The 16,249-nt window shown below is 38.6% G+C and overlaps 2 protein-coding genes across 4 annotated transcripts in view; one reads left to right on the forward strand and one right to left on the reverse strand.

Annotated features, from left to right (window-relative positions):
• Window positions 1–16,249, reverse strand: part of ZRANB3 (zinc finger RANBP2-type containing 3) — a 487,195-nt gene that overhangs the window by 83,887 nt on the left and 387,059 nt on the right. The window lies entirely within an intron of this gene.
• Window positions 1–16,249, forward strand: part of MGAT5 (alpha-1,6-mannosylglycoprotein 6-beta-N-acetylglucosaminyltransferase) — a 126,148-nt gene that overhangs the window by 2,796 nt on the left and 107,103 nt on the right. Inside the window, exons 2-3 of one of the 3 annotated variants that reach the window (XM_061443987.1) lie at window positions 9,080–9,224; window positions 12,293–12,365. The exons of 1 other annotated variant lie outside the window; for it this stretch is intronic. The gene's annotated coding sequence lies outside the window, so the exon portion shown is untranslated. The remainder of the gene's footprint in view (window positions 1–9,079; window positions 9,225–12,292; window positions 12,366–16,249) is intronic. One more of the 3 variants, XM_061444059.1, reaches the window with a different exon arrangement.

Raw genomic sequence — 16,249 nt, forward strand, 5'->3', positions numbered from 1 at the left:
TCTTCCTCAACTTGGCTCTAAAATTTTAATAGAAATTCGAGGACATTTGGCATTCACAGCCCTTCACTGATATAGTAACTTGATTATTAGTTATGTGGTAGGTGTTTTGGAGGTTTATTTGAATGCAGTGTTCATGTTTTGAGCAGATTGAGATTCAGAGAAGAATGAAAATCAGAGAATGGGAGAATTAGTTCAGTTTTATTGATAAGTGATAAGGGGGACTTGGTGGCAAATATTTGCCAACAGATTGTCTGACTCCGTGTATGTTTAGTCTCTTAAATAGATGGTGGAAAGAAATACAGTATGGTAAATGTCAGAAAAGCTAGGTTCTGATAGTGTTTTCATTTATATCACATTATTCCCAAAGTGTCTGCAAAACTCTTCTGGTTAGCCTGGTTTGGAACCAGCGCACTATTCCAGCAGCAACTCTTGGTAATGAACGTCAGAAGCATCTGCTGAAGGAAATGAACATGCTGCACACAGCTAATCATCTGTGAATCTGATGAGTGGAAACTCTTTGAGGAATCAAGCAGTTTAGCTATTACTGCATCTTCAGTTTAAAAAATTCTTAACTGATTGGACTAGATTAAGGTCATCCTTTATTCCACTTTTGCTGAGATAGTATTTATGCATCTCTGTGTTTCATATACCACATGTGCACATAAACTTAAACAAAAAAAAAACAACAACCCAAATTAACCCTAAAACCCCTTTTGTCTTCCATATTTGAGTATAAAAAGTGGAATTTTATATTGGTCTCTGTGTATGTGTGCACACTCAAACCCTCTTGTTTTCTCCCTTAGCCTCCTGTTGCTGGCAAACATTGTAGAAGCTGTAAAGGCTTCATTATCTGTTTCACTTTAATTTCTTGAAAAGCCCAGACCTGTAATATAGTGAAGTATAAGTTCTGTGAGGAATAAGTCTCTTTCAGATTATGTTTTGATAGTGGTTTAGTTTCCAAAACTTCTGACTCATCTTCTATCAAACTTCTTGTTTATTTGAATCAATAACTCATGGCTACAAAGAGAAGGTAACTAGAGTTTTATACAAATTTACATTAGTTCATTAAAGGGTTTTGGATTTTGACATAGGTTCTATTTAATTGGGTGGTATTTGAGGAGAAGCCATCTCAGTGGTAGAGAATTGGTAACACAAATGCTGACACAGCTTCCCAGAGGTGAGGCAGCAGGTTTTTGTGACAGTGCTAGCTTTTATCAGGGCTTATTCTTCTATTCAAACTGGAATAGTTCATCTGTCTAGAGATGAATTTGTGGGCTTTTGTTCATGCTGTTCAACAAGAAAAAGTCTTGCCTGCTTTAATCAGTGAATCCTGGAAGCCCAAGGTCTATGCTTGCACCCAGGCCAGGGCATAGCTCCTTTGAGGGACTTCTGTTAAAATTAATGACATTTTCGTATGTCTGTGGCAGCTTGTGTAGTAGGGAAGCACCACAGTGGAAGAACAGAGAGGAGAAAATTAGTTTGGGGTACAGGGATTCCCTCTTAGAGTGCTCTAAGCAGCAAAGTCCTTTTCATGAGGAGAGCTTAAGTCAGTGCTGTGGTTCATTTGATTTATTATTTATGGTTTGTAAGAGTTAAGAATCCTGTGATCCTGGCCCTTTGAGTCTCACAAGGTCTTATTTCTGTTAGCTAACTATATTTCTTCATACATCCCACAGGCATTTCAAGCTATTTAAACTTGATTATTAGTCTAATGTATTGGTGTTTGTCTTACTGATTTTTGTATCCCGATTTTTATATCCTGATAAAAGCTGTTGAAAGCTATCAACCACCTCTTTCAACCTTGTTTTTCTAGACAAAAGGATTTAAGGGTATTTGTCAGTTACAAGTAGCAGGCATAACATGATTTTACTTTTGGGGACTGTTGCTACTGGGTCATGTAGTTTGTATATACATTGTTGCTATATAACGTATTACTTCTGGTTACATTTTCCTAGAATAGTTTTATAGCTAAAACCTTTTCTTCACTTTTGTTAGAGTTAGGTAATGAAGTTTATTGCTGTTTCCATTGCATGTTAAGGTTGTGTTCCTCCCTTCCCTAGGAAACAGAGAGTATACATGACTGGTACAGCGTTTTATATAACCTGTATTAAGGTCCTGGCAAAGCATTTTGAGATAGCTACTAATCAAGTAATAGATTACATATTAGGAAAAATTTCTTCCCCGAAAGGGTTGTCGAGCACTGGAACAGGTTGCCCAGGGAAGTGGTGGAGTCACCGTCCCTGGAGGTATTTGGAAGAATCAAAGATCTTAAAGGCCTTTTTCAACATAAATGATTCTATGATCTGAAATTGTCATAAAAGGTACAAGCTACAGTGAGTTACTGTTCTTGCTGAAGGTTATATTTTAGGATCTTGATGGTTTTTGGACATGTGACATCTCAAGTTACTGAGCTTTTGGACTTTCCCACATTATGTGATTGTCTTCTTGTCTGCAATATGTGTGACTAAAGTGGATTAATGCATTCTTACAGAAGGTCATTGTTAATACAAAGGTATCTTCGTATATTCACTGAGACAGTAGTTCTCTTGGATTTAAAATGCTGTGTCATATCCCTCTCCTTTTTTATTCTTCTTTTGCTCCCCTCCCTTGTGCTCTATCTGTGTTTGTTTGTTTTCTGCAGAGAGCTAATACAGTTCAATTTGTTGTGTAAATGCAATTTTTGGAAGTTTCCCTTGAGCTCTGCAGAGCATGACCGTAGTATGCATGTGATATACCTGGAAGATAATTTCAAGTATTAAGGACCCATGTAACCAAACTTTCTCTGCTATTATGACTTATTTTTTTTTTTTGTAAAAGGAAGTGTAAAATGTGTTTTGTTTGAATATGGTCTATCTGAAATGTTTTTTCATTAGTCACATAAAACTTGCATACATAGGATAATGAGTTAAGAAAAATATACACAGATCCTACGTTCAGTGAATTTAAACACTGATACGGTACTCATAGCAAAAATCTTTGAACTAATCATCTACCTTCTAACAGGCTTTTGAATAACTTTGCTGAGACTTACTTGATAGGTCCTGTTCAAGTACAGTTTGAGCAGCAATTTAGTTTTTAATTTTGTAGATTAAGAAAAGTGAAAACACTAGCTTTAAGTTACTCTTGAGAAAGTTCCATGCTGTACTGTTAGACCTCTGTATCAGAAGTCAGTACTTCTTCTGAAAAGCTTGTTGTTTTTCCAAAAAAAAAACAAACAGCAAACCCAAAACCCCAACCCAAACCCCAACAGCAAAAACCTCCCAAAGCCGCTCAAAACCTAGAATGAGTGTGAGGAATGTTTCTAACATGGTAGTTATCCAGATTTGACATTGTTTATCCATTCTATACCAAGACATTGTAGCATGATTGTTTTGAATGCTGAATGAAACTGGTTGCATGACCTAACTGTAGAATGAAAGTCCTGCACTCTTTCAGTGCACTGTAGTGTGAAGGCTATTTCTGCCTAAAAAGAAATGCTTCAAGTACTAATGCCTCTAAAATACTGCTCCAGGTAACATGAACTGTGAAATAGTTTGCCTTTCCAATGTTGGCTTGAATTGCCTATTTCTCGCTGGATGTAATTAAAGCTTGCTGGTTTTAATAAAATAGCGATAAATACAGAAAACATAGGATCTGTCTAGAAGTATTCAGCAAACAATGGCAACCAGATCACCATCACCTTTAGATTCTTTCTGTCTTGCTTATGGTATGAATTGTACATTAAAATGGGCTCCCTTTTTCTGAAGGGAGTATGGAGTATTACCTTGCTATGTCTGTCTTTGTTTACCTGGAGAGTCTGAGCCACCTGGCAAAGGAGCTTTCACACTGAAAATAAGAGAAACTAAGTAGACATATATTTCATGTCTAGGAAAAACCTGAAATATTCTTAGCATGGAAGCTTTCACACCTGTTTGGCAGACTCCTGCTGTAAAGAAGCTTGCCCATGGTGTTCTCTGTAGGTACTAATAGGTAGTATATGGATACAAACTTTCCTACCTACTTCATACACACACACATAGAGTGTATGCATGCACACAAACACTAAAAATCCCAACAGAACATAATCAAGACACAGCTCCAAAACCCTTTAGAATCTTGGCATTCAAAACACTCTTAATCCTGACAAAAATGCATTTGGCTAATGATAGATATATGGTGGATTCAGAGACTACTTGGGCAGGATGAGAGACTGCAAAATGAATAGCTACTTCTTGGGTAGTAATAAGACCCTTAAAAACAAGCGGGAAAGCAGCTCAGGGCACCAATTTGATGCTCAGGTTGCGGAGATCTTACAGGCATACTTGCAAGTAGTGAGGAGGAGTGTGTTGATGGAATTTAAGGTAGAAAATGTTAAAATACATACCTCTATTGCAGAGACTATGAAGATTCCAGAGAGATCAGGAAAAAATCTGAAAAAATTTGGAAGCCTGAACAAAATGAATTTTTTGAGAGAGGCTTTTGAAGAACTCAAACTGTTTATCTGGAAGTCAAACTACACTTAGAAATTGAGCTTTAAATTTAAATAGACATGCACTCAAAGTAGAATATCTGATGGTTTTGTTTCTCCTTATATTTAAGAATTCTCACTCCTGTATTTCAGAAGGATTTTGTCAGTAAACTCAGTATTTGTGTTTCCTGATTTGACAGAACAGGAAAGGGATATGGAACACAAATATTTATCAGTCTTTACCACTCAGACTTCAACCTAGTTTGCACGGGATATGTAACCACATTATTAACGCTATATTACTACAATCAGTTCCTTAGCACATTGATTTGGTTTTGTAAGTTCTTGTAAAATTGAACAGTTTTCTTCCCTGTATTTCTCTCCATGAAATGCAGTTTCTCAGCATTTTTCTTTGTGTTGATATATCTTCTCTTGAAAGAGAAATATAAACTATACTCATTATAGATAAGATAATAGTCTGTAGATCTTGTTGAAATACTCTCCCAGACTTTTTCAGTAGCTTGGCAGTCAAGTTCAAGAAATTGGATAGTCAGTAAAATCAAAACTTGTGACTTTTTTAATGATGTGAGAAATGAAACTGAGTTGCATGAGTGTTTGGAAAGGCGATTTGACAAAGCAATTTCACATATGTCTGAATCTGGATTTCAGTGGTTTGAGGCTTCTGGGGAAGCTTATCAATTTCACTTTATGGCCCCAGTTGTCAAATCTTTGTGATGTCTCTATTTACTCTCTCTGGGTTTTGGACTGATAACCTTATAGGACTACACATGATTCCATTGAAGAAAAGGCTACAGTAACTTTCAGCTAACCTGTGTTACCAGAATTTTCACCAAGGTAAGTTAATATTTTGAGCAAGGAAAAACTTCAGGCTGGAAGATGATTAGGGATTTGGCCTCTTTGCCGGAGTCCATTGCAAATTGCTGCTTACTAGCAGCTGAGAGGAAGTTCTGTGAAAACTGTTCTTGCCCACTGGAAGTTTGGAATTTCAGTTCAGTAGTTGATTCATGCTGGCTGCTGAATGTCCAGGGAGTGAGCAGTGGTCACAATGCTGTTGATATGTTACCAGCAGCGATTCAGTGTGCCAGAGGCCTGTACTGAAAGGAGTGGATTGTTGTCATGATGTAATGAGAGTTTAATTGCAGTGGGTAAAGCTCTGTACCAGTGTAAAAGGTATATTGGTGTTTACTTAAGCTGTTTTTAGGTTGATGCTATTCAAGTCTCTGGCTCTGCATATTGAAACTAGTCCAATGAGGCCCAAGTGTGCACTTAAACTTTCCTTTGAGAGCTGTACTGGCTGATACAGAGCAAAAGCTTCTAACAGGTTTAGCTTCTGTTCAGCTTCTAATAAAGTCCTTGCACCTTGATTCATTTCCTGGTGTAGTTTCTGTATGTATCAGTTGTGTAGCTTGCACACTGTCTAATGTTACAGAAGAATATCAGTATTAAGCTACTTAAAAACATGTTTAAGAACAGTTTCTTACATAGTGGGATACTGGCATGCATGTGGCCACATCTAGAGCAAAGAAAACAGTGAGTCTTAAAAAAAAATCTTTTTATTAAAGCTGTACTTGAAAAATAGTATTATATTTTAAATACATAGAGAAAACTGTTTTACATAAATTTTGCATTTCTTAGAGCTAAAAAGGAGGGGTTAGATGGAGATCTGAAGAATCCAACTTCTCCTTATTTAGGGCTTAAAAAAAAATAAATTAGCAGAGACTTTTTTTCTCTGCCTCGGAAGCACACGTTTTCTACATCCCATGTACTTGAACAATTGATTTTGGGTTTTTTTCCCATCCACCTGTAGTACTGTTCTGTTCGAATTGCCTTGCTCTCTATTTTGACTGTTCCTTTTGCCTCAGGTCTTGTTTTATACTCTTGAGTTTTGTTCCCATTGGGTATAGCAATCTCAAATTCTGTTGCTCAACTGATAATCTGGTACTTCAGGATATGGTGTTCAGAATACTCTGCGTAACTAAGTGGTCTTCTAACGTGGTTTTATAATTTGTAGTAGAATCATAGAATAGATAGGGTTGGAAAGGACCTTAAGATCATCTAGTTCCAACACCCCTGCCATGGGCAGGGACATCTCACAATAACCATGTCACCCAAGGCTCTGTCCAACCTTGAACACTGCCAGGGATGAAGCATTCACAACTTCCTTGGGCAAACCATTCCAGTGCCTCTTCACTCTTACAGTAAAGAACTTGCTCCTTATATTCAATCTAAATTTCCCCTGTTTCAGTTTTAACTGATTACCCCTTGTCCTATCGCTGCAGTCCCTAATGAAGAGTCCTTCCCCAGCATCCTTATAGGCTCCCGTCAGGTACTGGAAGGCTTCTATGAGGTCTCCACACAGCCTTCTCTTCTCCAGGCTGAACAGCCCCAACTTTCTCAGCCTGTCTTCATAAGGAAGGTGCTCCAGTCCCCTGATCATCCTTGTGGCCCTCCCCTGGATTTATTCCAACAGTTCCATGTCCTTTTTATGTTGAAGATGCCAGAACTGTACACAGTGCTCCAAGTGAGGTCTCATGAGGGCAGAGTAGAGGGGCAGGATCACCTCCTTCGACCTGCTGGTCACGCTTCTTTTGATGAAGCCCAGGTTACGGTTGGCTTTCTGGTAGTGCTGTGGCTGTAAATGGCATTATGGCATTTGTCTGTTCATGTTTCAGCATGACAGCACTCCCTGCGTGTCTTCAACTTTTAACCATATAGGCTCGACAGGGAGGTTGGAGAGGGATAAAGATGCTGCTTTCAGTGACAGTACTGGCTTGGGGTATTTGAACATAAACCTAATCTAGAAGATTGTGTTCTTATTGCTTCTTAAAATGTTAGGTTAACAGAGGGTTAATACTCTATCCAGTAGGCCAAATGGCCCCACTTTTATCTAGCAAATTAATGTGTGGTTTGGTTTATTTCCTAAAAGACTGTATGTAAGTACTATCAATATATATTTTTGTTTGTTTATCCAAATTGGGGGGGAAATCTCTTTCTCACTGTATAATTTTCTGATTACAACTCTGAATTCACACTATTGATTTTTGCTTTGTATTACGAAGTTTTTTGATGAAGGTTTATTCTTGCCCTTTCAGAAGCTACAGAGTATTTTTGAATATGTCAGCCGCCGTATTCTTTAAATAACTAAAATTTGACATTCCATTAAAAAGGTTGCTGTTGCAGCATTGTATTTTGGCAGAAATTACTCTAGGAATCTTACAGTGCTCAGTATGTCCACCTCTGTACTATGGGCATCAAGCCTATTGCTCAGGATAAAAATGTTTGCTCAGGCCACAGAAATTCAGGATTAAAACATTCTTGTTGCTTATTTTGTACTGACCAGCTCTGTCATCCTTGTGTTTGACAAATGGAGGAAGAAATCTGTCAAATGTTATTAAGTTTTTTTGTTTGGGTTTTGTTTTTTTTTTTTGCTATTTATTGTCTCTTGGCTTGTGTGCCAAGTGCACTGCTGACTGTTCCCCATTTCATTAGTGTTAAGGTCTTTATTTCCATATAAAAATTATTTGTGATCTCACATAAAATAAACTAGTATTTGAGTTGTAAAACTGATCAAAAAATATGTATATAAAAAGAAAAAAAAAAAAAGAGAGAGAAAGAAGTGTTAAAAAATTCTCCAGAATACTGTGTCACAGGTTTCAGGGGCTTGGTCATACTTTTCTTTCCGTCTTGGCTTGTGCCTGTCTCCTTCCTTCCCTATTCTGTGTAATTTGAAGCATGTTTTCTTTGTTACAGCTATTTAATTATTTCTATTACCACTGCTTCTGCGGTTCCACATTCTAAAAGGGTGAAGGACTAATCATGTTGTGCTCTCTTTTCATTTGGCCTTCAGGAGCTATGCAGGCAGCATATGCATTTTCTGTTCTGCTCAGCACTGGAAACAGTATTCCACTAGACTGCAGATTTCAGTGAATATAATATCTTATTCAGCAGATGTATTAAAATTCTGCTATGTCTCATTTCTAAGTAGGCTTATTTTGGGCAATTTTTTTTTGGTTTTGTTGGTCAAGCTGAATTTCAGTTATTTGTGGGAAGGGTTCTGGGTGTTCTCTGCTGTGCTTGAAAAAAAGCAAAATCTCCTTTTTAATCCAGTCTTCTGAATGGCTTCTGCCTTTTTTCCTCCAAACATCTCATCTTCAATTATGAGATTTCGCCATATGGCTTGAAATTTTTTCACGCGCATTACACTTAAGCTTTACCTCGTATGTTCTTTCCCATCCCTGATAGTGTACTTCTGAAGTTCTCTCATGTTTGTGTAACCTGTTTCTTTATTAAATAATTTAGGAAATATCCTTATTTACAGAACTCATTGACTTCTAGAACTGGACTAAACCAGAACGCCTCATCGTGCCGCACCCAGCAAACCTGGATGGATTTTTCTGTACAATTAAGATGAAGTTGATGAAGCTTCTTAATGGCCTATGTGCAGTTGTGCTAAGTCTTTATTGTAATCGGCTAGTAATAGACTCAAGATGAGCTAGAACCTTACTCTTGGATTGCTCACCACCTAATTATCAAAATGGATGATTTCAGGCAAAGATTGCATGCCTTCAGTTAATCTTGCATCTTTTTCACATCAGTAACTCTTTCACACAGATCCTTCTTTTCGTCTTTTATTTGGCTTTTTCAACTGATCTCAAAAAACTGTTATGATTGAGGCCATTCTTACTGAAGGTCTGACTCTTTGCCCATGTTGCCAAAGCTTTGAATCTACAGAAAATGAAAGTAGTATGTCGAAGAGGTGGGTAATTGCTGAGTGTTCTGTAGTTTGTCTGGAACTGCAGATTTTTTTCTCCTAGGGGTTATTTGCATCAGAATTGACTTCCATATTTTTGCTAATATATGCAATATGTTATTGCAGAAACAGATACAGCTTGGGTATTCTCAATTTTTGTATAGGAATCCCCCCCCCCAAAAGCCAGTCAGGATGAACAAATGAAAATATTACGGAGAAAATGTAAGTTTGCTACTTTAAATTGTCTCAGTGGTCTGTTAGAATGTTGAAAAGCTGAGCACATCAGGGCATCAAATAAATCTGAATTTAGCCAACTTTTTAAATACTATCTTCTGAAATTTCTGGTAAATCCATGCTAGCTATTGTCTTTTTGTAATTAAGCTGCTGCTTCTGTGAGGTGGCTTTTTTGAGTCCCTCTTTGAATTTTCATTGTATACTGACTTTAAGTGTCTAACATGGAACTGTGAATGTCATAGAACCTAGATCCTTACAGTCATGAAGCAGTAGTTGGCATTGTAAATTTGTTTTGGGGTTTGTTTTGTTTTTTTATTTTTTATTTTTTTTTTTAAGTAAATGAAAGAGAAATCCTTCCAATTCTAAAGAGTCGTACAGAATGATAGGTGAAAGAATACCTGGTGGTAGTGGTGGTGAGGTTCTTAAGGAGTCATTAAATTAACTGGTCAGGTAATGCTTTCTTGAAGGTAAAGCAGAATTGAGTATGAAGAGCCAGAGCAATGCAGTTAATGGGAGGGAGGTTAGAAGTTAAATGAAACCTTACCTTTATAAAAAACAACTTAGTTGCTCAACTGTCTTGAAGATCAGGTATTTTCTCAAGTTTAAAAAAATACATGGAAGTCACTCGAGTCATATGCCAAAATAACTGTATGCAATAATAATTTTGAATTTAAACAAATATAATGGAATTATAGAATATTTAGGGTTGGAAAGGACCTTAAGATCATCTAGTTCCAAACCCCCTGCCATGGGCAGGGACCTCTCATGCTAAACCATGTCACCCAAGGCCCTGTCCAACCTGGCCTTGAACACCATCAGGGATGGAGCATTCACAACTTTCTTGGGCACCCCACCCTTACAGTAAAGAACTTCCTCCTTGTATCCAATCTTAACTTCCCCTAAGTTTTAACCCGTTACCCCTTGTCCTACCATTGCAGTCCCTAATGAAGAGTCCCTCCCCAGCATCCTTATAAGCCCCCTTTAGATACTGGAAGGCTGCTATGACATCTCCACGCAGCCTTCTCTTCTCCAGGCTGAGCAGCCCCAACTTTCTCAGCCTGCCTTCATATGGGAGATGCTCCAGTCCCCTGATCATCCTCGTGGCCCTCCTGTGGACTTGTTCCAAAAGTTCCATGTCCTTTTTTTGTTGAGGACACCAGAACTGCGCACAATGCCCCAAGTGAGGTCTCACGAGGGCAGAGGGGCAGGATCACCTCCTTCGACCTGCTGGTCACGCTCCTTTTGATGCAGCCCAGGATACGGTTGGCTTTCTGGGCTGCGAGCACACACTGAAGCCAGCTCACGTTCAGTTTCCCATCGACCAACACCCCCAAGTCCTTCTCCACAGGGCTGCTCTGAATCTCCCTTCCCCTCCCCTCCCAGCCTGTAGCTGTGCCTGGGATTGCTCTGACCCAGGTGTAGGACCTTGCACTTGGCATGGTTAAACTTCATAAGGTTGGCATCAGCCCACCTCACAAGCGTGTCAAAGTCCCTCTGGATGGCATTCCTTCTCTCCAGCATATCAACTGAACCACACAGCTTGGTGTCAGTGGCAGACTTGCTGGAGGGCGCACTCAATCCCACTGTCCATGTCAGTGACAAAGATGTTGAACAAGACCGGTCCCAACACTGATCCCTGTGGGGCACCACTCGTTACTGGTCTCCAGCTGGACATTGAGCCATTGACCACAACTCTTTGTGTGTGGCTATCCAGCCAGTTCTTTATCCACCGAGTGATCCATCTATCAAATTGTTGTCTCTCCAATTTAGAGACAAGGATTTCGTGTGGGTAAATATAAAAGCATAGACGTGACTTTCAAAGCAGTCTTAAGGTATAAACTTCAAGTCATGTGTTGTGTCCTAACTGTAGGGTCCTAACTCTAAGATGCATCTTTTCTCAAAACAGCAGCCTAAGTTGAAGTAAAGCCTGGAAGCTATTGAGTGATACGAAGCTTTAGACAGAAATGTCATATCCCTCTGAAATACAGAGGGAACTGCTGAAAAAAATATATTCTTTCTTTTGTCGGGTTATTAGCATAAACAGTTCTCCTCTTTTAAGACCAGATCTAATGAACTTGAGTGACCGACTGTGGTTGGGTTTTGTCTCCTCCCCCCTTCTATTTAGTGGTACTGTTATACTCTGCATGCACATGGCTCCAATACAGTTTTATCTACTTTTTGCAGTGGAACACAAGTGTAAGCCAGTAGGCTAAAATATGATACAGTGGTAGATGTTGGATCTTCATTGTCATAGCTTACAAAGCAAATGGACTGCCCTGGGTGTTGAAATATTCTAAGTTAATGCCTTACATAGTTATATGCAGGTAATCTGTCAAATTCTGGCTGTTATAAAGATAAATAAACATAGCCCAGTGATACAGAGTTTAAAAGAGAAAGGCTTTTTATACTGAGTTATCTTTTAAAGATGCGTTTGCCAGAAAACTTACCCATTGGATAGAAAGGAATGAATATTTTCATAGTATTAGAAAATCTGTTCTTCTGTCTCTTTACCTGTCTTTTTCTCTTCATTAGCTATGACTAAACAGTAAAGAAATCCATTCAGCTGTGGTAGTATCAATATAGTGGTCTTTCTTTTTCTTTCTGCTAGTGTTACAGTAGTGTTTCAAGAACATTTAAATTCTGCTCAAAGCTCTAAGTGATCTTTTTGGCAGCCTTATGTGCATTTACATTAACTGCTGGGTTGTAATAGTTTTCAAATGGATTATCTTAAAGTGAATTTCTTTTTTTGATACATATTTTAGATGAGTATTTGTGTCTTAGAGTTGGGGCTTTATTTCAATTCTTGTGCTTTTACCTAGCTAACGTTAAGTTGGTTCTAGGAAGATACTTCCTCGTGCGAGCTCGGTGAATGAATGCTGAACCTAGCCTGGAGGTTCAGAAGAAAATCAGCAGGTAGAAATAATGACACTGGGCTTGTACCTTTGATGCAAAGTGTTTCATCTGATTAAACATAAACATCTACCTGGAGCGTGCAGTATACTGCAACTGAATGTCAGCCTTGCTGCTAATGGAAGTTCCTTTTGATGCAAGACTTTGCTGTATTTGACCTGAAAAGCCTCCTAACTTTCTCTGTTAGCTCAAAATACAGTTTTTCACTGTGACCATTCTAGAGACGGACAACGGACAATATTGCCTATTGAATTTTCTTTCTGTTACTGGAAACCATTTGGATTTAGGATGCTAAGGAGGTTTGCAGTAGGATGTGTCCTTTTGTATATTTTGGTTGTAGTTTAGGATATGCTTACATTTGTATTGCTTATAAAGCATTTTTGTTATTGAAACACTAGAGAAATAGCCTATTAACTGTTCTCTTTTAGAGAATACTTACTGAAGTGGATCAGCTTCTGCTTGGTATGGAAAACCGTTTCACTTAATCACACTGCTTTAGTTTATACATGTTTTCTAAGAACTGAGTTGTGTTTCCAGCACTAGAGGGAGGAAAGCTCAATATGCATGCTTGAGAACATGCTGAAGAGCATGCATGGTGGAATTCTGGGAGAGGTGAAAACTGAAGAGGGTGGTGGGCATTACATAGCTACGCAGTTTCAGATCATATAATCTTGTACAGTTCAGCCAAGTGCAAATTTACCCCCCCCCCCGCTTTTTTTTTAAATCTTTTTGAGATGGTTTGAGAAGATGGAAGATGGACAGAATTACTTCAAGTGAGAAAGTTCAGAAAACTGTGATGGGCAGCTGAGGTAAATAACCTTCTGATGTGGTTCAAACTGAAAAAGACATAAGATTAAATCCATGGCAAGGCAAATATAATCTAGTTTTATAGTTATGTAAGACTGTTTAAAGTGGGTCATCAGTGTTGGGGAAAAACATGCCTTCGTTTCCAGGCTTCTTTTTCTTCTTTTCGTTTTTAACATACCAAATAAGGATTTTTCTCTCCTCCCCTTCCCACACTAGAAGGAACACTTTCCTCTAGGGATAAAGATAATATGAAGCTAAATATATCACTTGTCTTTATTCTCCATTATGTTGCTTCAGCGGTAATCACTTGTTTGAGATTTACCTTCAGAGATTCTGCCTGACATATGGTGACATGCATAGCGAGTGTATGCAAACATATAGTAATTCAAAATTCATTCTTTACTGCAGTTTGGTTTTAGTTTACAAATTACTATTAACAATGGAAGAGATTTTGTAAGCATTAATCTACACACTTAGGGAGAATTTCACCTTAATTCTTTATTATGTGTGTGAGATGGGGAAGCAGCAGCTTAAGATCCTGCTTGAGAGTTGGGGTTGTTTTGTTTTCTAGTTTCAGATGATACATAGGAAAGTTAAGTTTCTCTTCTTTGAATGTACCACCCTTTTCAGGGAAGGAGGTGAAGTTTGCTAGAATTTGAGAGCCATGACCTCTGTGGCTTAGTTATGGATTTTTGGTTGATGTTCGTTTGGGTTTTTTTCTGAAGCACCATCCAGAAGAATCAGAGGAAAGAGAAGAACAATTGAATGCTTCTGTAGGAGAAGGAGGCCTGAGAGAGAACAGCTACAGAGGGATTTTAACTATGAAGGGAATGGCTTCTTTAGCAGCAGTTTAGTACTGAGATAGAAAGGGGCGTGCACACAGGTGTCCTCTAGACATCTGAAAATGTTGACATAAAAACCTCAGTTATCTCACAAACTTTTCTTATACTGTGTTTAAATGGCTGGGGAAAGGACTGAAATATTTACTTGCCCATTCATAATGGGACCCACACAATGATGAGTAAAAAGTACATACTGCTGTAAATAATGTTCAGACTGTAGCTCCTCCTTTGATATTCTTGACTCTGTTGGAATTGGCATAATTGGTTGCCAGCAATGTGAGTTGTGTCCAGAAAATCCAGCTTGCAGCCTCTGATGATTGAAAGAATTTATTTTGACTTTTACTCAGCATCTAAGTCCTATTAAGCCAGCTTCTAGTTCATCCTGTATTTAAATTCTTTATAGGAGTTGACAGTAAAATTTTTCAGTTCATGTTGAAAACTGCATATTGGCAAATAAAGAGGTAACCATCTTAATACACATCAAATGAGCATCTATACAAGCTTTATGTGGAGCCTTTGATCAAGTACTTGATCATAAGTCATGATGTCAGTATGCTGAACCAGAAGAGGACAACAGAACATTGGTGGAAAGGATTCCTGCAATCTTGGTGGAAGGGCTAATTCACACTGTCTGAACCTGGTTAATCTAAACAGCCAAATCAGCTTTGTAGTCGAAATAGTGAATTACTTCTTGACCACCTTATTTTGACTGAAGTGTCTATGGAACACTCGGATTATTTCCATGGGCAGATGTGAGGAGGCAGTGAGCTCTGTTTGGAGAAGTCTGATGGCACAGGTGGATCCAGAATAGCTCATGTCTTCCTGGCCTCATCCTGTCGCACTCAGAAATTTAAGCCATGCATACTGAATCACATGTTCTGCATGATTTACATTTATCACATCACAAAACCATTTCCCCCTTCACACTCTCCGCTATTTTGACTCTACTGCAATGGCTTCTTTTACCAAAAATGGCTGCTGGTAAGCATAAGCACTTTTTTTTTTTTCCTAAATTATTATCCTTCATAATCAGAAAGAGACTGAAAATTTGCTCATACTATATTAGGAAGCACTGCTGGGTTGAAAAAGATGTAGCTTTGAACTTTGCTGTAGAATACTGTAGAGTGTGGAGAAAGGGAAAAGTAGCAATAAAAGCACATACTAATTTGAGTTTAGGAAAGTCAGGTCCTTCCATAGTCAGTACAGAGGATGAAGCTGTTGGGGTTGCTGCTTTGAATCATTCCACAAAAGGGGAAGAAGAGCTAAACTATATGGGTCCTTGCTGCCAAAACATTACAATTTCTCCTTTTCAGTTTCCGATACGCACCTGACCCATCTGTTAGACAGTTTGGTTTGCAAAACAAGAAGAAACCTAATGTAAGAAAAAGGCTTCATTTGTTTTTATGATCTGAATCGGCTCATAGAGAGATCTGTTGATTTGGCACATGGAGTGCAAAGGAGGGTGTGAGACTGAGTGGTTTAAAGCAGTAGGATGTAAAGTGTGGAGTGGGATTAGCCCAGTTTCCAGCTGGACCCTTGCATGTGGGTCTCAGGGCTTCCAAGGGCCCCAGCTGTCTTCACTGCCTACAGAGGGACAAAGTGACCTGCAACTCCCCCTTGAGCTGTGGTGACAACAGTGGCTGCTGTTGTCATATTTGAGCATTACCTTTCTCTTTGCCTTCTTTCACCCCAATGTCATCTTGTTTTTTGGGGGGGGGTTGGGGGGGGGTGTGTTTTTTGTTTTGGTTGGTTTTTTTTTTGTTCTTGTTGTTGTTTGGAAACAGAAGATGTAGTCTTAGTAAATCTTTGTACCTTATTAAGTCAGTAACTAAATGATGGAAGGGTTTCTGTGTCAAAAAAAGGCCAAGTCTGACTTCTCAGTTGTTTCAGTGGTGTCACTGCTATCTGCACTGCTAATACCACAAATTTATTTTTTTTATAAACAATTCCTCAGAAGTAGGGAGTACCCAGAATTTTTTGCTTTAAGGCTATGTTCAAGAGCACACTTGAAATATATTGCAGAATGAGAGTGCCTTACCACACCTGTAGAAGTGTCAGAGTTCAGAGCCAAGCCTAGCGAAGCTTCCTCACTTGTATCACATCTGTGTTCTTTGCATTTTGGCAAGCAGTCAAAAACAGATTTAGCCCTTTACAGGTATTAAGCATTGCCCTCAGAAGTCATAACTGAAAAGACTGTGTCCAGTGTATGGTGTGAAATTAATCAAAAGGAAAGAAAAT

The sequence above is a fragment of the Pezoporus flaviventris genome, unplaced genomic scaffold (genome assembly GCF_033815535.1).
Source record: "Pezoporus flaviventris isolate CSIRO_AGI_PZ_B2104156 unplaced genomic scaffold, CSIRO_AGI_Pfla_v1 ptg000001l, whole genome shotgun sequence".
In the NCBI taxonomy this organism is placed as follows: domain Eukaryota; kingdom Metazoa; phylum Chordata; class Aves; order Psittaciformes; family Psittacidae; genus Pezoporus; species Pezoporus flaviventris.